Source organism: Monodelphis domestica, chromosome 6 (genome assembly GCF_027887165.1).
Source record: "Monodelphis domestica isolate mMonDom1 chromosome 6, mMonDom1.pri, whole genome shotgun sequence".
Classification (NCBI taxonomy): Eukaryota; Metazoa; Chordata; class Mammalia; order Didelphimorphia; family Didelphidae; genus Monodelphis; species Monodelphis domestica.
The window spans coordinates 103,184,511-103,208,307 of record NC_077232.1 but is presented as its reverse complement, the minus strand read 5'-3'; positions in this window follow the sequence as shown (position 1 = coordinate 103,208,307).

The following is a 23,797-nucleotide window of genomic DNA, read 5'->3' as shown; positions in this document are numbered from 1 at the left end:
TTGCTATGTAAGACTATGAAGATCAATTAAATATAATCATGCAGCATTTTCATAGCTTTGATTTGTGTCCCTATGGTCTTCTTACTCTTCACATGTGACCTCCTTTCTCCATGTTTTTAACAGGAAATTATGCCTGTTAAATGTGAATTTAGAGACATCTCCCTCTCAAGTGTTCATACCAACTATTTTTGCTCAACCTACAGCAGAGCCAATGGTATGGCTGGGTCTAAATAAATGCATGGTTTTATGATTCTGAGTGTAATTCCAAACTCCCCTCCAATATGGTCGGATCAATTTACAGCTCCATCAATAGAGTATTAATTCAATATCCTCTCCAAAATGTGCAATTTTACCTATTTGTCATTTTAGCCAGTTGGATGGATTTTGATATCTCACTTTTTTTGGTTTGCATTTCTCTAATCTGTAATGATTTAGAGTATTTTTCCCATATATCAATATATGGCTTTAATTTCTTTAGGCAATAGGCTATCTCTAAAAAAGTTTTCTTTAATTTTCTGCTTTCCTTCTCATCTTGGCAAGCTATGTTTTATTTCTATCAAAATGCACCAACTTAATATACTCAAAATTATCCATTTTAAATCTCTCAATACTCTATTTCTTCTTGGCTCATGAAGTCCTCTCCTATTCATAAATCTAATAAGTAATATGCTTCCCTTTTTTTCTAAATTACTTAAGATATTTCCTTTTATATCTAGGGCAGTTTCCCATTTTGATCTTAGTGAACTGTGTAACATATTGGTCACTATCTAATTTTTGCCAAACTACTTTCTACTTGTACTAACTAGAAATTGTCTCAAAAATTTTTACCAAATAGTGATTTCTTATCCTCCAAAGCTGGATCTATGCTTTTGTCAAAAACAAGGTTAATATCATCATATACTATGTTTCTTGTATGCTTGTCCTAATCCACTGATTTGAAGTTCTATTTTTTTTAAGTACCAGATAGTTTACTAATTTTTAATTAAATTAATTTATTTATAAATATTTTTCCAAAGTTTCATGAGTTATATTATTTCCTTCCTCTCTTCCCTTCCCCCCTATTGGAGGAGACAAGAAATTCCACTGGATTATACATGTAATAATAATCATTACTCATACAATCAATAATCATATATATCAATATAAAATCAAATCAATATCAATCAAAAATCAATCAATATCAAATCAAATCAATATCAAATCAAATAATCAATAATAATACATATTCCTATGTTATTCATTTTTGTAATAGTCTTTTAAAACCAAAACCCCAAATCCTATATCCATAAAAACAAATAATAAATCATATGTTTCTTCCTTCAGGACCAGATAGTCAAACTAATTACTGGTTTTTGACAATTTAAAATTTGGTAATGCTAGACCTCTTTTCATTACATTTTAAAATGAATCCTTTTGATATTCTTTATCTTGTGTTCTTTTAAATGAAGTATTTTTTGTAGCTCGGTAAATTATTTTTGTGTAATTCAATTTGGATGGCATTAAATAAGTAGATTAGATAGGGTTGTCATTTTAACTATATTTGTTATGCCCATCCTTGAACAATAAATATTTCTCCAGTTATTTAGATCTGGCTTTATTTATGTAAAAAGTGTTTTAAAATTATATTCATGTAGTTCCTGCATTTGTTTTGGCAAGTGTATTACCAGGTGTTTTTTTTTTAACTGTGACTATTTAAAATGGAGCATCTCTTTCTAGCTTTGTATAACTTTGTTAGTATTATATAAAAATGATGATGACTTATGTGAGTTTATTTTATATTCTGCTACTCTATTAAAATTGTCAATTCATATTAACATTTTAGTTGAATCTCTAGGACTTTCCACATATAACATGTCATATGTAAACACAGATAGTTTTATTACCTCTTTGCCCATACTGATTCCTTCAATTTCTTTTTCTTTTGCTGTTGCTAGACATGTTAGATTATAAATCCATTTGACCCTGATGCTTTTATTATAGGAAGATCATTTTGTTCTATTCAATTTCTTTTTCTAAAGTAGTATTTAAAATTCTATTTCCTCCTCTGACAATCTAGGCAGCTTATTTTTATAAGTATTTTTCTATTTCACTTACATTTTTAAGTTTGTTTTCATATTATCAGACAAAATAACTACTAATAACTAGTTTAATCTCATCTTCATTGGTTCTATATTTATAATTTTCATATGTAATGCTAGTGATATGGTTTTACTTTCTTTTTAAATCATATTAACAATGGCTTATCTATTTAACATTTTTTCTCATATTAACAACTCCCAGGTTTAATTATTAATTCAATTATGTTATCATATTCAATTTTATTGGTTTCACCTTTAATTTTTAGGATTTTGATTTTGGTTTTTAATTGAGGATTGTAATATTTTTTCCTCAAATATTTTAATATAAGCAGATATAGAAATGTCCCTCTAATTACTACTTTTTGCTGTATCATAAATTTTAGTATTTTATCTCTTTATGATATTATATTTAATGAAATTATTTGTTGTTTTAATGAATTTTTCTTTAACCTCCTCATTCTTTAAGATTGTTATTTAGTATTCAATTAGTTTTTGCTTATTTATGGTCCCTTATATATAATTTTTATTGAATTAATATCCAAAAGGGATGCATTTAATATTTCTGCTTTTCTACATTTAACTATGTTTTTGTACACTAATATATGATCAAATTTTGTAAAATTGACAAGAAGAAATACTCCTTTTTGTTCCCACTCAATTCTCTCATATTACATTATCTAAGATTCTATTCATCTCCTTGACTCTTCTCTTATTTACTTTTTATTAGATTTTTCTAGTTCTGAAAAGGAGAAATAGACATTCCTCACACATTGTTTTCTTATCTATTTCTATCTAACTCATTTAGTTTTAAAAATCAGGATGCTTTAACATTTGTGGCATATAGGTTTAATATTGATAATACTTCATTATGCATGGTACTTTTTTTTAACCCTTACCTTCAATCTTAGAATCAATTCTGGTTATTGATTCTAATGCAGAAGATCAGTAATGACTAGGCAATTGGGGTTAAATGACTTGCTCAGGGTCACCCAGCTAAGAAGTGTCTGAGGGCAAATTTGAACCCAGGACACCCCTTCTCTGGCCTTGACTTTCAATCCACTGAGCTTCCCCCTAGGCTTGGTACTATTAACATAATGTAGTTTCTCTTTTTAAGTCTTTTGATTATTTCTTTGTTATCTTGAACTTTTTAAGAGATTATGATTGCTACCCCCATTTTCTTTGTATCAATTAAGTAGTATATTCTGCTCCAATTGTTTATTTTTGCTCTATTTGTTTCTCTCATTGTTAAGTGTGTTCTTTTAACAACATTTTGTTTGGTCTTGGTTTTTGATCCAGTCTATCAATTTTCTTTAAATGGGTAAATTTATCTCATTCACATTCAAAGTCATAAATTACTAGTTGTGTAATTCCATTGTTCTTATTTTTTTTCCAAAATAACTTTTCTCAATCTCTCTTATTTGGTTTTCAAGGTCTTTTTAAAGCCCTCCCCAAAACTCATTTTGAGCTTATGACTATTTATCTTTTTTTCCTTGCTGTTTTAAAAGTAGGTGATTTTATTTCAATGTCTTCTCAGTTGGAACCTAGACCTTCTCATTAATATAACAGCTATCAATAATTGGGTTCTTTTTCCATTGTTTACTCATTCAAAAATATATTGCTAGGTCAGTAGGCTTAGTAATTAACTTCATGCTAGTCTCAGAGTTCCTACAGTGCTGGGATAGTACCTTAGTTTTCAGTAGTTTTTTGTTTGTTATTTTCTGAGCCTGATTTAATTATTCCAATTCATATAATCCCTCATCCTCCTGCTCAAGCTTCATTTTATGATTGGTCTCTGATGTTCCATCCAGAGTCTCCAATGGCAGCTAGCTACTACCAGAAAATAGAATATAAGCCCCTCCAAGACAGAGTACTGGTTCATTTTGGTCTTTGAATTCTAATGCTTCGTATAATATCTAATATGTGCATATTGATTTTTCATTTGAATTAAGGGACAGAAAACTCTCTCAAGTTACATTTTGAAATGAAAGTTTTTTTTATCATTTAATCTTTTGAAATAAAGTGTTTAAATATAGTTTCACTTGTGTAATATAGATTCATCTGTATTATTAAAATACAAAATAGAATCTTTAAAGAATTGCATTATGAAAAAAATACTAGCTTGGGAATTTTCTAACAAAACCTAAGAGACCTATATTTTATTATGGGGTCCAACCACTAGCAAGCTGTGTGGCCTTTGGTAAGTTCCTTTATCTCTCTAAGCTTAGAGATGAGCAGAACCAAGACAGCCTGACAAGATAGAAACTCCTCAAATCCTCTCAAATGTATTTCCAAACAACTATTAAAATTCCTTGAAACGAATTATGGAGTTACAGAACCAACAAAAGGATGGGGTGAAAGAATTTTCCCACCCAAGTTGAGTTGGAAAGTGATCATGATAGCTCTGTATCCCTGGAGTAAGTAGGGACAGGTGTACATATTATATAGAGAACACAGGTGGCATCCAGTCAAGTCAGCAACAGGCTGTTCCCCAACAAGCCAACAGCCAGGCCTTCAGCCTTGTCCCTTTGACATTCCCACAGTCATACAAGCCCCAGGTGTTTTTCTACTCAGCACCCCCCAAGCAGTCAGGCCCCCAGGGTCCCCACTCCCCTCTGGCTCAGGGCCACATGCCCCTACCATAATCAGCTTGAAATAGTTCCCTTTGTACCCCTAGAGGAGAGTCCAACTTTAGCATAAAGTAAGAAGTTATAAAATAAACTAGGAAAATGAACAAAAAAAAAAAACCAGCAAGAAAATAACCTGACCATAAAAGATTATTATGGTGACAAGGATTATAAAAACACAAACTCAGAAGGGTATGTCAAAATAGCTATGAAGCCTCAAAGGGAAATGTGAAATGGTGTCAAATCCAAAAAGATGAGAAGCTCAAAAAAATCAAAATACTTGTAGAAGAAACATTGAGAACATAAATGAGAGTGATATAAGAGAATGATGGGAAAAAGTTAACAATTTGGTAAAAGAAGCACAAAAAAATGGAAAAGATATGCAAACATTCAATGAAGGAAACAGCTTCTTTAAAAGAATTGGCCAAATAGAAAAGTAGGTATAAAAGCTCAATGGAAAAAATAAATGCTAATTACTAGCTACTTTGTTCAAGTCCCTTAACCTCTTTGATATTTAGTTCATCTATAAATGGGAGCATTAATACTTGCAGTCTACTTAACGTGTAACTTTTTGAGGATCATGTAAAACATTTAATTTTTATAACTTTGAAGTACCATATAAATGTGAGGCTTTAAAAAAAAAAAAAACCTCCACTTTGTATCACCATATCTGTTTATATGTTGCCTTATAGTGTTCTTTTCCTGGGTATATATTAAATAGAGTCCTGCCTAAAAAAATTATAATAGGAAATAAGGACTGGACCTCTAATACCATTGGAGTACTCAGAAGAGAAAATTCTCTCTGCCAATGCATATCAGCATCTTCTCAGCAATGAAAATTGCCTAGAGTACTGAGAAGTTAAGGATCACACTGTCAGTGTTACTTAGTGGAATTTGAGGGAGAGCTGAGTGGCTCAATAAACAGAGAGCTAGCCTTGGAGATGGTAAGTCTTGGGTTCAAATTTGACTTCACATAGTTCCTAGCTATGTGAACCTATACATGCTATTTAACCCCAGTATTCTTGTCCTTATCACTCTTCTGCCTTGGAATTGAAACTTGTATCAATTCTAAGACCAGAAGATAGGGTTTTAAAAAAATAAGTGGAATTTAACTGGTCTTCTTAGGTCCTAAGGCAGCTCTCAAGGATTCTACTCCTGTTTCTTTTTCAATATTTTCCCCAATTACATATAGATAGAATTCTTACAACCACTTTCTGACATTTTGCAATTCATATTCTCTTCCTTCCTTTACAATTGTTTCTCATAAGGATTAAATAAGAAATATAATACCCTTTTTACATCTTATAGATTTATGATCAAGATAATTATTATTGTGTTGTCATCTTTAAAAATCATGTGCTTATTTTCAGGATCTTACTTTCAATAACATCCCTATTCTCTAAATGACCTACAAGATTACCAGACTTGCATATAGTGCTTAACTGATGATTAATGGATAAAGAAATGAAAATGAACATTCTTAGCAACAGGATTAAAAAAAAAAAGATTTTCACTGACAGAATTTTGTCTTTTAAGTGGCCCAGATGTCTTTAATCAAGTTCATGGTTGGCTGCTTTGTTGAGAAAATCTGTTTTGGAATAGATCAAATATATTTATACATAATTTATTTGTACAAGGATAGCATAGATAGATAGATAGATAGATACATACATACATACATACATACATACAAAGCTAAAATAATGGGATTTTGAATCTCTTTGTTTTGCTGGGACATTAAAAGACCCTTAATTTTCCTCTTTAAATTCCTTTAGTCAAATCTATATTTGAATAATAGCCCATCCTAAGAAATGCAGTAGACTGAGTTCAGATCTTTCATTTCAACAAATATTTATTACAGAATCACAGAATCTCTAAGTTGGAAAGAACCTTAGCTAACCTTAACCACGAGAAGGTATTTCCATAGCCTTCCCAACAAGTAATCATCTAATTAAATTCCTCCAGTAAGAAAGAATCAACTAATTCCCTAGGCAGCCATTCTACTTTTAGCTCTCATTTTTTGTAAGTTCTTCCTTTTATGAACCTTAAATTTGTCACTTTTTTCTGCCTTCTGTTCCTGGACCTATCCTCAAGGGCTAAGTTGGGCCAATCTAAGTCTCATGAGCTTGGTAGATCTTCAAAAAGAAGGTAATCATTTTGTCTCTAATTGTTTTCTATTCTAGGCCAAATATCTTCATTCCTTCAACTGTTCATCATGAAGTATGATATTGAAGCCATTCACACCCTGGTTGTTCTCTCACATTCTTCAGCTAACTAATTAATGTCCTTCCTAAATGTGAAACTGATTACAATATTCCAGAAATGTTTCAAAGAGAGAAGAATACAGTACCTGTAGCCACTTCTCTAATTCATGCTACGTAAGTGTGACTTTCTTAAAAGTGTAACATATTAATAGTTTTTAGACGTCCTATCCATTAAAACCCCAGATTTTTTTTTCAAACACTTATTTAGTTGTAGGTTGTCTATTTTATACTTGTGTATTTATTTCTTGAGTCCAAGTGCCACTTTGAATTGATTGTTATTTAAAGTAATTTCATTAACAACATTCTAGAACATCAGCTAAATTAGTTAAAAAAGAAATGAGGGTGGTCTCTAGTCATCTGTTCTAGATGAAGCCTTGGAATCTTTTCATGAGCTCTATTTCATTTTCTCGAAAATCATTAAACATCTTAGAAAGAAATAGAGAGAGAGAGAGAGAGAGAGAGAGAGAGAGAGAGAGAGAGAGAGAAAGAGAGAGAGAGAGAGAAAGTTAATTTCACTCTACTTCAATTTGCATCCATTTATGGATCTCCCCATGTGTCCCTGTAGGTATCAATTCTTAGACCACATAGTGTTATATACTGAATATTAATACCTAACAAGCATATTAGTGTACATTATATGTTATGATTATATATGATATTTCTATATGAAAATAATTCATTATATTCAAGTACCACAATTTCTCTACCCATTCCCACTCAATGAATAGGTACTTTGCTTCCAGTTCTTTGCTACTACCCAAAGAGACCCTCTAAATTTTTTAGTAAACATGAGTCCTTTTTTTTTTTTATCTCATTGATTTCCTTAGGGTATTTGCTTAGGGGTAGAATCTCCTTGTGAAAAGGTGTGGGAATTTTCATTTCTCCATTGGCATGCATCCAAGTTGATTTCAGGAAGAGTAGGAACAATTCACAAATTCAACAATACATTAATATGTTTGATTTTTCATACATGTTTGACTTTCAGCATTGTCTCTTTTACTCTGCTGTAATTATTACCATTTTTTTAAGCCTTAGATGAAATGTCAGGATTGTCTGGATCTAGATATCTCTTATTAATGATTTGTAGCATTCTTCTATATGATCAGCCAGTTTTAGCTTGCTAATATGTTGCAATTCCTCTTTTGAAAAGAACTTTTTTGGGATCTATTTTGTCCATTTATAGATTGGGAATGGTGCTTGGTAGTATGTCTGTTAATTGTCCAAATATCCTTACAATCAAATATTTCTGAAGACATTTTATTGTAAGATTTTTTCCTAGGTGACTATTTCTTTTTTTTTTATTCAAGTTGTATTAATCTTGTTTGTGAAAAAAATTTTCAGCTTTATGCAATCAAAACTATTTGTTTTATCTTTTGTCATTACATCCCCCTAGACATAATTGTGAAAGTAACATACTGAATCTCTTCAGTTTTTAGTGGTTTGCTCTTCAAAATTCTCATCAAATATCCATTTTAATTAATTAACTGTAGTTTAAAATTAAGGTGTTGATCTAAAGCTAATTTCTGTCAGACATTATAGCTTTTGTACAAATTCTTGTAATGCCTGGAAAAAAAAAAGTCTGTTTTTTTCAAAATAATGTGTTTGAGGTTTATCAAATACTAAATACTGGGGTGCATTATTTTAATTCTTCTTTGTTCTGTTTTAATCATGAGCTTTTCTACTTTTAACTTCATTACTCAATTGTGTTTATAACTTATTGTTGTTCAGATATTTCAGTTCTATCTGACTCTTCATGATCCCATTTGGAATTTTCTTAGCCAAAGTACTTGAGAGCAATTTCCTTCTCTAATCCATTTTAATGATGAGGAATCTGAGGCAAGTTGAGGCAAGTGACTTACCCAGAGTCAGAGAGCTTGTAAGTATCTGGGCACAGATATGAACCCAGTTTTTCTTGACTTCAAGGGTAGCTCTCTATCACTGTACCTCTTAGATACCCTTATTATATAGGTTTAAACCTGCATACTTCATCCAACTAAGATTCATAGGACACTTTAAAGTTATGAAAAACTACTTATATATTCCATTTGATCTGTCCAAAGTTGCATGTTATGTAGACTCTGCAAGTATTAATGTTCCTATTTTGTAGATGAAGAAACTAAAGATCAGAGAGGTTAAGCAACTTCAATAAAGCAATGCATCTGGGAAATGGTAGAGTCTGGGCTCAGAGGCAGGTCTGCTGGCTTCAAGGTCAATGCTCTTCACAGTTACTGTTTTCAAAGACTGAGAACATGTATCCTTTTTTTTTCTTTTTAAGAAAATAATTCTTTCCCCAATGCACGTAATAACAATTTTCAAAATGTTTTCTAAAATTATAATATCCAAACGGACTCCTTCCCTCCTCCTAGAGAAGGTAAACAATTTATCTGTTACACATGCACTATCATGCAAAACATACTTCCATGTTGATGATTGTTGTAAGAAAATATTCATATAAAAACAAAACCCCAAAATAAAAATATAAATGAGCTAAAGTGAAAAATAGTATGTTTTGATCTGCCTTCTGAAGTGGAGAGAATGGATTTTTTTTAAATATTGGAATTATTTAATAGGGTAGATATGTCACATAGTAGATAGAGCTCTTGGTTTGGAGACAGAAAGACCTGAGTTCAAATCAAGACACTTACTACCTATGTTACCCTGGGCAAATCACATAACCATCTTTGCCTCTGTTTCTTCATTGAGAAAATGAACTGAGAAGGAAACAGCAATGGTATTATTCTATAAAATAGTTTTTAATTTTTTTTCTTTATTTGTAATGTAGACTCCTCTGCTAGTCTGGTAAAGCCTATGGATCTCTTCCCAGAATAATATTTTCAGTGAATAAAATAATATCCATGAAATTACTAAGAAGATCTAATGTAAATGAAAATAAAAATACTTTTCCCCCCATATCCTATATTCCATCTAACAGAAACAATTTGGAGGATATTGGACCTCAGGTTAAGAACCCCTTATATTATAGTCTTCTTTAATCCATTTACCATTTTTTAGTTAGGCATTTTATTTATATATTGTTAGAAAATAATTTTTGCAGTAAAGGTAGTATTTTTTTGGTAAAATTTTGATAGACTTGTCCTTTGAATTCATTTGAACCTAGTTATTTTTTTCTTCAGTAGTATCTTTATACCCAGCTGATTTTCCATTTCATATTTTAAATCATTAAGATTTATTTTATTGATCCTGTCCTGTAAATCTAGCATTTTATATTTTTAGAACATCTTTTTGTTGAAAAGAAAACCAGAGGAAGACTGCTAACATGTTTTATGCTTACAGAACATTTAGGAGAGGAGCTGGCCAGTGTGTCACAGTGGAAAGGGTAATGAATTTTGAGTCATAAAGGCTGGGCTCAAATACTAGTCAAATTATTTAACTTTTCTGACCCTTATTTCCTCATAAACAACATGAAGTGATTGGATTCCATGATCTTCAATTTCTTCCAACAAGAAATCTCTGAATATATAGTAAAACATGAAATTTTTCATGAAATGGGAAAACAGAGAGATTGTAAATCTATCCGCATCAGAGGGAATACTCATATTAATGAGATCATCAATTCATTGTAGCATTTATCCCACTAATCAACAGAGTCAAGGTTCAACGGAAAATGTACTGACTTTCTAAAATAATAATTTTAGATGTTTCCCTTGCAGGGTGATTTTTATCATTCTCTTGGCCTTGGTGAGGATTATTCTAGTATTTCTTCCCTTGCAACTTTTCAAATCTTCATGATCATCTAAAAGAAGGATGGAAGATTAGAAGTTACTCTTTGTAAAATGTCTTAAAGAGTGAAAGAAAAGGTTGTGTCTATACTAATTCTCTTCTAAAAAGATATTTGATGCATGATTAAACATTTAAAGATAATTGGATATGTGGGTGGACATATCTGAATGAGTTGAGTATTAGCCCCCTCTTTTTTTTTAGCCTACCTCCTTAACCATGTTCTCTTGTGTATACAAGGATAGCTTACTCACTGGCCAGCTCTGTTATTTGATCTTGCCCTTTTTTTAATGTATAGGGACTTACTGGAAATTTGTTGAGCATGACTCATCCTATACAAAGTACTTTATTGTTGTGATGCCCCAATGCTTCCAGAATAGCTTGGTGTTAGCGATATTCAATGCCACTTACATACTCAACAAAGTGTCAGTAAAACACATGGGGATGATGTCACTTTTCATATGCAGATGGTCCTCTTGTTCTAAACACTTGTGTGTATGTGTATTTGTGTTTCTTCATGTTTGTATGTGTGCGTCAGTATGTGAGTGTGTTTATAGGAGAGACAGACAGACAGAGACAGAGAGACAGACAGAGAGGGAGAGAGGGAGAGAGAGAGAGATAGAGATAGACAGAGTGAGGAAGAGAGAGACAGAGAGAGAGACAGAGACAGAGAGATAGAGAGAGAAAGAGAGAGAGAGAGAGAGAGAGAGAGAGAGAGAGAGAGAGAGAGAGAGAGAGAGAGAGAGAGAGAAAGAGAGAGAGAAAGAGAATCTCTGCACATGCTGGTTTGAGCCTGTCCATTTTACAGAAGAATCATGGAGGGATGGCTTTTTCTAGTGCCTTCTTTTTCTGTTCTTATGGGGATCTTATCTCTTGAAAAATTATTATTCCTATCATCTTGAATGTGGTGCATTCTATTCCTGCAAGAATGTTTTATTTTTATATATAAGAAAATATAACACTGATATGCATTTCTAGCCTGGTATATATATATATATATATATATATTTTTATGAAATGGTAAGTATAACACAAAGGTTTGGGCATGTTCTACTTCTCTTCTCTTCCACTATGGAGAGCTTCTCCAAGGAGCAAAAAAATAAAATAAATAAACAACAATCATGGCATAGCTAAGGGGAATAAATAAGTTTGAATTAGTACTTATCTCCACAATGAAATAACTTAACTATTATTCTATTATTAACATGTGGGACATGAGCCCACTGACTCAAAAAAAAAAAGAAAAGAAAACAAACAAACAAAAAACAAGCAAACAAGGCTCTGAGATTACAAAGCAGCAAGCCGATTTATTTCTCTTACCCGCAGAGGGGTTCTGAAAACAGAGATGCAACTCTGGGTATTTAAGTATAGTTTCATGGCTGAATTTTTCTCCTCCATCAGAGGGGATTATAATCTAACAACCAATCAACCAATTCTGACCCTCTTCCATGCCCTTGAACACCCCACAAAACCCAATCAGCCTTGTACACACCACAATCCAAGTTGCAGGATAGATTTACACTACATGGGGAGGTGGAAGAGGGAATGGGGGGATATTGTTTTTGACCTAGTACTTCCAGAGTTGTTCAATGTAGCAAGTGGGCAGAAAGAAATAAAAAGGGAGGGGGGAGTGTTGTTAGGGACTTTATGCCTATTCTAGTCAGCACAGCCAACATGAGACCCCTTCATTAACAAAGGAAAATATCATTAGCATATCATTGTTTTTGTTTCCCTTTACTTAAAAAAAAAAGGTTCATAAGCACTTATTGTCTCTCCATCCAATACCTATCAAACTGAACAATTTCAAATAATCCTCCTGCCAAATACGCATTGTTAATACATTTCCACTTTGGTTATGTCCAAAATATATTTTTATTTTTCATTTAAAAACCATTAATTACCTCTCAGGAAGGAGATGGATATTATGCTTCATTTTTAGTCTTCTGGAATCATGATTTATTGTTGTATTGATGAGAGTTCTAAAGTCTTTCATAATTGTTTTTCTTTATAGTTTTGATGTAGCTGTATATTTTTTTCATGGTTATGTCTTGGTGTACATGGAAATTTTCCAAATTCCTTTCACAACTGTCTATTTTCTTATTTCTAATGGTTGAACAATGCTCCATTAAATTAATATACCATAGTATATATAATATTCAATATATAAGGACTTATTTAATTTCCAGTATTTTTCCATTTCAAAAAGAGCTACTTTATGGACATATGGGTAATTTTCCTTTATCCTTGATTTATTTAGTTTTAGAACTATTAGTGTTATCACTAGGTTAAAGAGTAAGAATAGTTTAGTGACTTTGGGGTCATCATTCCAAATTGCTTTCCAAAATGGCTAGGAAAAATATATAGTTCCACCAATGGTTTTTCCATAGCCTCCTCAGCATTCATAATTTTTCTGTTTTGTCATCTTTATCATTCTTAAATGATAAATGATTAAAAAAACAATGCTTTGTTTCCATTACTCTAATTTTTAATGATTTGGAACATAAAAAATATTAATATTGTTCATTTGAAATTATTCTTTTGATAACTTCCTGCTCATATATTTTGACATCTTATCTATTGGGGAATGGCACTTAGCTTTACAAATATGGATCAATATCTTATATATGTTGGATATTAGAACTTTTTAAAGAAACTTGTAACAAAGACACTTCTAGTTTGCTTTTCCTCTTCTAATTTTAACTGTCTTAATTTTGCTTATGTAACTTTTAAAATTTAATGTAGTTAACAATGTCCATTTTATCTTTTGTGATCCTCTTTTCTTTTTTTGTTATATATTCATTCATTCACTCAAAAACTTTTTTTAGATTGGGACAGAGTCAGATGTCAGCTTAGAAGCAGCAAAAATTGATTTCTCTATAAAACCCTTCCACACCAATCAAAAACAAAGTTCAAGGGGAGAGGGACAGAAAACAAAATCCAACAAGGCAGTTGTGTAGCATCCTCCTGCTCCATTCAGCTTAAAATATATACAGGAAAGGTTGGATTGACAGGCTTAAGGAAAAGAAAGAAGTGCCTTTTTCCTACCTACTGTACAGAGACTCCTTCCATTGATTGGATCTCAGGACAAGGGTTCCAACCCAGTCAGAGTACCTTGCTACCACAATTAGGTGAAGCTCAGAGCTCTGACCATAGCTGGCAAGGAGGCAGCTGGAGGAAAGAAGCAGAGAAACAGGCAGACTGGTTGGAGCCTTCAGCCACCACACCTCCATGTTAAACCTTTGCCACTGAAAGTTTTGCTTTCAGGGCACCTTCAGTTCTGCAGATAAGCTCAACTAGCTCAATCCAGTTTACTAATAGTGTAAATGAAAGGCAGGGGAAATAATGAAGAAATATCAATGTTCAACATATATGCACCAAATGGTGTGGTATCCAGATGCCTAAAGGAGAAACCAAAGCAGCTTGAGGAGGAAATAGATAATAAAACCATACTAGTAGGGAATCTCAACCTTCCCTATAAGAACTAGTCCAATTGTTTACATATTAATTATTTACATTAGTGCAATTGTTTATATCTGTCTTAATTTATGTGAAAATTTATAATTTCATTCATATGATCCCTTAGTTTGTCTTCAAGTTAGACTCATAATATTTTATATTATTTGCCACTATTATAAATAGAATTTCTTTCTTCCTCTTGCTCCTGGGTTTTATTAGTACTATGTATAAATGGTGGTGATATATGTTTTGGTGGAGTTGTTGGTTTCATTTTTTTTTAATTCATTAGAGTTCTCTCAGTATAACATTATCAAGCATTAAGTAAGTCTATCCTCAAGCAAGCATGATGAGTTTTAGATATATACTACTTATCATTAAAAAAAATCTTCATAGACACCTATGCTTCCTAGGATTCTAATAGGAATGGGAATGGTATTCTATCAAAGATCATTTCTGCATCCATTAATATAATCCTGATTATTGTTGTTTTTGTATTTGATATGATATTGATACAGATATTTCCATAATATTGAGTTAGCCTTGCATTTTTGTATGAATCCTTCTGGGTGTATGATTTTTGTGAAATATTTCTGTACTCTCCCTACTTATATTTTATTAAAATGTTTCATATGAATATTAAATAAAAGATTGGTCTGTAATTTTGTTCCCAGTAAACAAATTATTTTTGTGTTTTAAATTAATCTATTTAAACCAATATTTACCTATTTTAAAAATAGTTCATATATTATTGGACTTAATTTTTCCTTGAATAATTGGTAGAATTTACTATAAAGTTCATCTGGTTAGTTGCTGGTGATTTTTTTCATAGGTTGTTCATGGATTAACTAGTTCATTACTATTTTCTAAAATAGCAATATTTGAGTTTTCTATTTTCTTTTCTGTTAATATTGGAAATTTATATATTTATAAATGTTCATCCTTATGGGAATAAATTAGAAGCCTTCCCAATAAGATAAGGAGTGAAGCAAGGATCCCCATTATCACCTCTATTATTTAATATTGTACTAGAAACTCTAGTGGTAGTATTAGAGAAGAAAAAGAAATTGAAGGGATTAAAATCAGCAATGAGGAGACCAAGCTATCACTCTTAGCAGATGATATGATGGTCTACTTAAAGAATCCTAGAAAATCAACTAAAAAGCTAGTGGAAATAATAAACTTTAGCAAAGTTGTAGGATACAAAACAAACCCACATAAATCATCAGCATTTCTATATATTTCCAACACAACTCAGAAGCAAGAATTAGAAAGGGAAATTCCATTTAAAATCACCATAAACAGACTTCCGGGTAATCATGGCTGCAATCTAGACGCGGCACGCTTCCTCTCCCCAGCACCGAACGAAATAGACTACATCAAAGGAGCATAAAATCACCTTTGGAGGAACAGAAGGACTCCCCAGTACCCCACAGAGGCAAAGGTACGTGGGGCTTGAACATTTCCACACTAAAATAAGAAGGAAAAGCTTGCACAGAAAAGTGAACTGAGCCGCCCTTCCCCCACCCCACCTCCCCCACTAAACCAGAGTGAGCTACCTGAGCGCTCACCGGGACAGCGAGTGAGTGGGGAGCGTCTCTGTCTGGGGGGGCACTCCAGGGTCCTTGGGATCTGGGGACTGCCAGGAAAAAACGTCTCAGGGCGCTTTCACTGGAGAATCCAGTGGACCTGGACTTGGGGTGGGCTGTGCTGAACAACGCGCGCTGATTATCTGGGCGGAGCTGAATACCTGGGCTCGGAGGCTGGGAAGAACTAGTCTGAAGCAACCTAAATTCACAGAAAAACCGCTCTTATAACCCAGACCCCAGACCAAAAAGGAAAGGGAAATAAAACCACCAAAGGGATGGCTCACATGGCCCAAAATCAAGCCTCCAGGAAGAAAGGGAAAAAAGTGACTATTGAAAACTTTTATGGTGGAAGTACCCAAGGAAAAGAGGAGAATGAGGAGGAAATCCAAAAAAATTCAGAACACGCCTCCCAAAATGGAAACTATCAACAAGCTCTGGAAGATCTCAAACTGGAACTTATCCAAAAGATGGAAACCTTCTGGAAAGAAAAATGGGAGAAAGAGATCAGCTGTCTGACAGATAAGACTGCTCAATTGGAAAAAGAACTCGAAGCATACAATAGAAGGGCAGACAAGGCTGAAAAGCAAATCCAGTCCCTAATGACCAGAATTAAGCACCTCGAAGAAAGTGAGATGATAAAACAGCAAGAATCAATAAAGCAAACCCAAATAATTAATGAATTGGAAGAAAACAGAAAATATCTCACTGAGAAGGTCACGGACCTGGAGAACAGAGGAAGACGAGAAAATCTCCGTATCATTGGTCTCCCAGAAAAACCAGAGGTAAACAACAAATTGGATATTATTCTAGAGGAGATTATAAAAGAAAATTGCCCCCACGTTCTGGAGCAAGGGGGAAAAATAGAAATAGAAAGGATTCATAGAACACCTTCTATACTAAATCCCCAAAAGACAACGCCTAGGAATGTAATTGCCAAATTCAAGAGCTTCCAAGTAAAGGAGAAAATCCTACAAGAAGCCAAGAAGAAGAGCTTCAGATATAAGGGGGCTCCCATAAGGATCACACACGACTTAGCGGCTAATACACTAAGAGACCGCAAAGCATGGAACACGATATTTAGAAAGGCAAGAGAGCTGGGTCTCCAACCAAGAATCAACTACCCAGCAAAACTGACTATATACTTCCAGGGGAAAGTATGGGCATTCAACAAAAAAGATGATTTACAAGCATTTGCTAAGAAAAGACCAGAGCTCTGTGGAAAGTTCGATATCCAAGCACAGAAAGCAAGAGAAACATGAAAAGGTAAATATGAAAGAAAGGGAAAAGGAGATAAATCTTATCTTTCTCTTTAGGTCAAACTCCCTTCTATAAGGACTACATTTACATCTAATTATATATATTAATATGTGGGGAAAATGTTTTGTGTAACTCTTATAAATTGTATCATCATAAGAGTAGTTAGAAGAAACATGCATAGGGAAAGATTGGGGAATTAAGAAGATTTGGGGAAAGTTGGGGCAAAAAAAGGAAAAGGGAGGGGGGAACCGTGATAATACTAAGATTAACTTCAAGAAATAGGGGGGGAATCAATAGAATAAACTTTCCCATATAAAGATACACATGGGAAGGGGAAGGGAAGAACTCTCATATGAGAAGGAGAGGAAGAGAGCGTGAAGTGGAATTACTTAAACCTTACTCTCAGTGAAATCAAATCTGAGAGGGAAGAACATCTAGATCCAGTGGGATCCTGAATTCTATCTTATCCATTAGGGCAAGAAAGAAAGGAAAATTAAGGAGGGGGAGGGGGGAGGGAGTACAAAAAGGGAGGGAAGGAGAGGGGGGAGGGGAAGGGAGCATAAAAAGGGAGGGGCTAGAAAGGGAAGCATCTCAAGGGAGGGGACTAGGGGGACTGACCTAAAGTAAATCACTGGTTCAAAAGGAGAAAGCTAAAGAAGAAAGGTCAGAACTAGGGGAAGACATCAAAATGCCAGCGAATCCACAAATAACAATCATAACTTTGAACGTGAATGGGATGAACTCACCCATAAAACGCAGACAAATAGCAGATTGGATTAGAACACAAAATCCTACCATATGTTGTCTTCAAGAAAAACATATGAGACGGGTTGACACTCACAAGGTTAGAATTAAAGGTTGGAGTAAGACCTTTTGGGCCTCAACCGATAGAAAGAAGGCAGGAGATGCAATCATGATATCTGACAAAGCCAAAGTACAAATAGACCTGATCAAAAGGGACAGGGAAGGTAAATATATTCTGCTAAAAGGAAATATAGACAATGAGGAAATATCACTAATCAACATGTATGCACCAAATGGTATAGCATCCAAATTTTTAATAGAGAAACTAGGAGAATTGAAGGAGAAATTAGACAGTAAAACCATATTAGTGGGAGACTTGAACCAACCACTATCAAATTTAGATAAATCAAATCAAAAAATAAATAAGAAAGAGGTAAAAGAGGTGAATGAAATCTTAGAAAAATTAGAATTAATAGACATATGGAGAAAAATAAATAGGGACAAAAAAGAATACACCTTCTTTTCAGCACCACATGGCACATTCACAAAAATAGATCATACACTAGGTCATAGAAACATGGCACTTAAATGCAGAAAAGCAGAAATATTAACTGCAGCCTTTTCAGATCACAAGGCAATTAAAATATTGATCGGCAAGGGTACATGGAGACCCAAATCAAAAATTAATTGGAAATTAAATAACATGATACTCCAAAATCGGATAGTTAGAGAAGAAATCATAGAAACAATTAACAATTTCGTTGAAGAAAATGACAATGGCGAAACATCCTTTCAAACCTTATGGGATGCAGCCAAGGCAGTACTTAGAGGAAAATTCATATCCCTGAGTGCATATATTAACAAATTAGGGAGGACAGAGACCAAGGAATTGGAAATGCTAATAAAAAAACTTGAGAATGAACAAATTAAAAACCCCCAGAAGAAAACCATACTAGAGATCCTAAAAATTAAGGGAGAAATTAATAAAATAGAAAGTGACAGAACTATTGAGCTAATAAACAAGACTAGAAGCTGGTACTTTGAAAAAACAGACAAAATAGACAAAGTACTGGTTAATTTAATTAAAAAAAGGAAAGAAGAAAGGCAAATTAATAGCATCAAGGATGAAAAGGGGGATCTCACCTCAAATGAAGAGGAAATTAAGGCAATCATTAAAAACTACTTTGCCCAACTATATGGCAATAAATATACCAACCTAGGTGATATGGATGAATATTTACAAAAATATAAATTGCCTAGACTAACAGAAGAAGAAATAGTTTTCTTAAATAATCCCATATCAGAAATTGAAATCCATCAAGCCATCAAAGAACTGCCTAAGAAAAAATCCCCAGGGCCTGATGGATTCACCAGTGAATTCTATCAAACATTCAGAGAACAGTTAACCCCAATATTATACAAACTATTTGACATAATAAGCAAAGAGGGAGTCCTACCAAACTCCTTTTATGACACAAGCATGGTACTAATTCCAAAGCCAGGCAGGCCAAAAACAGAGAAAGAAAACTATAGGCCAATCTCCCTAATGAATATAGATGCAAAAATCTTAAATAGGATACTAGCAAAAAGACTCCAGCAAGTGATTAGAAGGGTCATCCACCATGATCAAGTAGGATTCATACCAGGGATGCAGGGCTGGTTCCACATTAGGAAAACTATCCACATAATTGACCACATCAACAAGCAAACCAACAAGAATCACATGATTATCTCAATAGATGCAGAAAAAGCCTTTGATAAAATACAACACCCATTCCTACTAAAAACACTAGAAAGCATAGGAATAGAAGGGTCATTCCTAAAAATAATAAACAGTATATATCTAAAACCATCAGCTAATATCATCTGCAATGGGGATAAACTAAATCCATTCCCATTAAGATCAGGAGTGAAACAAGGATGCCCATTATCACCTCTATTATTTGACATTGTATTAGAAACACTAGCAGTAGCAATTAGAGAAGAAAAAGAAATTGAAGGCATCAAAATAGGCAAGGAGGAGACCAAATTATCACTCTTTGCAGATGACATGATGGTCTACTTAAAGAATCCTAGAGACTCAACCAAAAAGCTAATTGAAATAATCAACAACTTTAGCAAAGTTGCAGGATACAAAATAAACCCACATAAATCATCAGCATTTCTATATAATTCCAACACAGCTCAGCAGCAAGAACTAGAAAGAGAAATCCCATTCAAAATTACCCAAGACAAAATAAGATACTTAGGAATCTATCTCCCGAGACAAACACAGGATCTATATGAACACAACTACAAAACACTTTCCACACAACTAAAACTAGACTTGAACAATTGGAAGAACATTAACTGCTCATGGGTAGGACGAGCCAATATAATAAAAATGACCATCCTACCCAAACTCATCTATCTATTTAGTGCCATACCCATGGAACTTCCAAAAATCTTTTTTACTGATTTAGAAAAAAACATAATAAAGTTCATTTGGAAGAACAAAAGATCAAGGATATCCAGGGAATTAATGAAAAAAAACACAAAGGAAGGGGGTCTTGCAGTCCCAGATCTCAGACTATATTATAAAGCAGCGGTCATCAAAACAATTTGGTACTGGCTAAGAGACAGAAAGGAGGATCAGTGGAATAGACTGGGGGCAAGCAACCTCAGCAAGACAGTATATGACAAACCCAAAGATCCCAGCTTCTGGGACAAAAATCCACTATTTCATAAAAACTGTTGGGAAAATTGGAGGACAGTGTGGGAAAGATTAGGCTTAGATCAACACCTCACACCCTACACCAAGATAAATTCAAAATGGATGAATGACTTGAACATAAAGAAGGAAACTATAAGAAAATTAGGCGAACACAGAATAGTATACATGTCAGATCTTTGGGAAGGGAAATACTTCAAAACCAAGCAAGAATTAGAAAGAATTACAAAATGCAAAATAAATAATCTGGATTACATCAAATTAAAAAGTTTTTGTACAAACAAAACCAATGTAACCAAAATCAGAAGGGTAGCAACAAATTGGGAAACAATCTTCATAAAAACCTCTGACAAGGGTTTAATTACTAAAATTTATAAAGAACTAAATCAATTGTACAAAAAATCAAGCCATTCTCCAATTGACAAATGGGCAAGGGACATGAACAGGAAATTCTCAGCCAAAGAAATCAAAACTATTAATAAGCACATGAAAAAGTGCTCTACATCTCTTATAATCAGAGAGATGCAAATCAAAACAACTCTGAGGTATCATCTCACACCTAGCAGATTGGCTAACATGACAGCTATGCAAAGTAATGAATGCTGGAGGGGATGTGGCAAAGTGGGGACATTAATTCATTGCTGGTGGAGTTGTGAATTGATCCAACCATTCTGGAGGGCAATTTGGAACTATTTCCAAAGGGCGATAAAAGACTGTCTGCCCTTTGATCCAGCCATAGCACTGCTGGGCTTGTACCCCAAAGAGATAATGGACAAAAAGACTTGTACAAAAATATTCATAGCTGCGCTCTTTGTGGTGGCCAAAAATTGGAAAATGAGGGGATGCCCTTCAATTGGGGAATGGCTGAACAAATTGTGGTATATGTTGGTGATGGAATACTATTGTGCTAAAAGGAATAATAAAGTGGAGAAGTTCCATGGAGACTGGAACAACCTCCAGGAAGTAATGCAGAGCGAGAGGAGCAGAACCAGGAAAACATTGTACACAGAGACTGATACATTGTGGTACAATCGAAGGTGATGGACTTCTCCATTAGTATCAATGCAATCCCTGAACAATCTGCAGGGATCTAAAAAAAAAAAATACTACCCACAAGCAGAGGATAAACTGTGGGAGTAAAAACACTGCTGAAAAGCAACTGCTTGACTACAGGGTTGGAGGAGATAAGACTGAGGAGAGACTCTAAATGAACACTATAATGCAAACTCCAACAACAGGGAAATGGGTTCGAGTCAAGAACACATGTGATAACCAGTGGAATCATGCGTCGGCTATGGGAGAGGGAAAGGCGAGGGGGGGGGGAAGGGGAGGGGAGGAAAAGAAAACGATCTTTGTTTTCAGTGAATAATGTATGAAAACGACCAAATAAAATAATATTAAAATTAAAAAAAAATAAAATCACCATAAACAATATAAATTTTTTAGGTATCTATTTGCCAAGGTAAAAATGGGAACTTTATGAATACAACTATAAAATACTTTCCACACAATTAAAACTATATCTCGATAATTGGAAAAAACAGTTGCTCATGGGAGCAGATATAATAAAAATGACAGTCCTACCCAAATCAATTTACTTATCCAGTGCCATACCTATCAAACTACCAAGAAACTTTTGTTAAAGAATTAGAAAAAAATATAGTCAAGTTCATTTGAAAGCACAAAAGATCAAGAATAATAAAGGAAGTAATAAAAAAAAATAAGGCTGGAGGCCTAGCAGTACCAGGTCATAAACTGTACTATAAAGTGATAGTTATCAAAATAATATGGTAGGGCATCTAGGTGGCACAGTGGATTGAGAGCCAAGCCCAGAGATGAGAGATACTGGTTTCAAATTTGACCTCAGATACTTCCTAGCTATGTGACCCTGAGCAAGTCAGTTAATCCCCATTGCCTAGTCCTTACCACTCTTCTGCCCAATAACCAATACAGAGTATTGCCTCTAAGAGAGAAGATAAGAAATAAAAAAAAAATCAAGAACAGTATGGTACTGGCTAAGACACAGAAGGGTGGATCAGTAGAATAGACTTAGAGCAAAGGACCTCAGCAAGATAGTGTAAGATAAGTCCAAAGTTCCCAGCTTTTGGAACAAAAACCTAGTATTTGACAAAAATTGCTGGGAAAATTGGAAAACAGTATGGCAGAGAATAGGTTTAGATTCAGAATGGGTAAATGACTTTATATATAAAGAGGGAAATTATAAGTAAATGAGGTGAACAAAGAATATATACCTGTCAGATCTATGGGAAAGGAAGGAATTGAAGAACAAGTAAGGTATAGAGAATATTTCAAAATGTAAAATGAATGATTTGTATTATATAAAATTCAAAAAGTCTTGTACAAACAAAATCAATGCAATCAAAATTAGGAGGGAAGCAATCAATTGTGAAAGAAATCTTTATAACAAAAGCCTCTGACAAAGGTCTAATAACTCAGATTTATAAGGAGCTAAGTCAATTCTATAAAAAAGCAATCCATTCCCCAATTGACAAATGGGCAAGGGACATGAATAGGCAATTTTCAGCTAAAGAAATCAAAACTATCAATAAGCATATGAAAAAGCATTCTAAATCTCTTATAATTAGAAAAATACAATTCAAAACAACTCTGAGGTGCCACTTCACACCTACCAGATTGGCCAATATGATAGTAAAGGAAAATAATAAATGTTTGAGGGGTTGTGGCAAAATCGGGACACAAATGCATTGCTTCCAGAGCTGTGAATTGATCCAACCATGCTGGAAGGCAATGTGGAAATAAGCCCAAAGGGTTTTAAAAGAATTCCTGCCCTTTGATCCAGCCATATTATTGCTGGGTTTGTATCCCAAAGAGATAATAAGGAAAATATTTATACAAAAATATTTATAGCCATAGTCTTTGTGGTGGCAAAAAAAAATTTTGAAAACTGTGGGGGTGTCCCTCAATTGGGGAATGGCTGAACAAATTGTGGTATCTGTTGGTGATGGAATATTATTGTGCTGAAAAGAATAATGAACTGGAGGAATTCTATGTGAACTGGAACAACCTCCAGGAATTGATGCAGAGTGAAAGGGGCAGAACCAGGAAAATGTTGTATACAGAGACTGATACACTGTGGCACAATTGAATATAATGGCCTTTTCTACTAGCAGCAATGCAATGATCCAGAACAATCTTGAGGAACTTATGAGAAAGAACACTATCCACATGTAGAGAAAGAACTGTGAGAACAGAAACATATAAGAAAAGCATACGATCCATCACATGGTTAGATATGTATATGATTGGAGATGTTGACTTTAAATGATCACTCTATTGCAAATATTGATAATATGAAAAT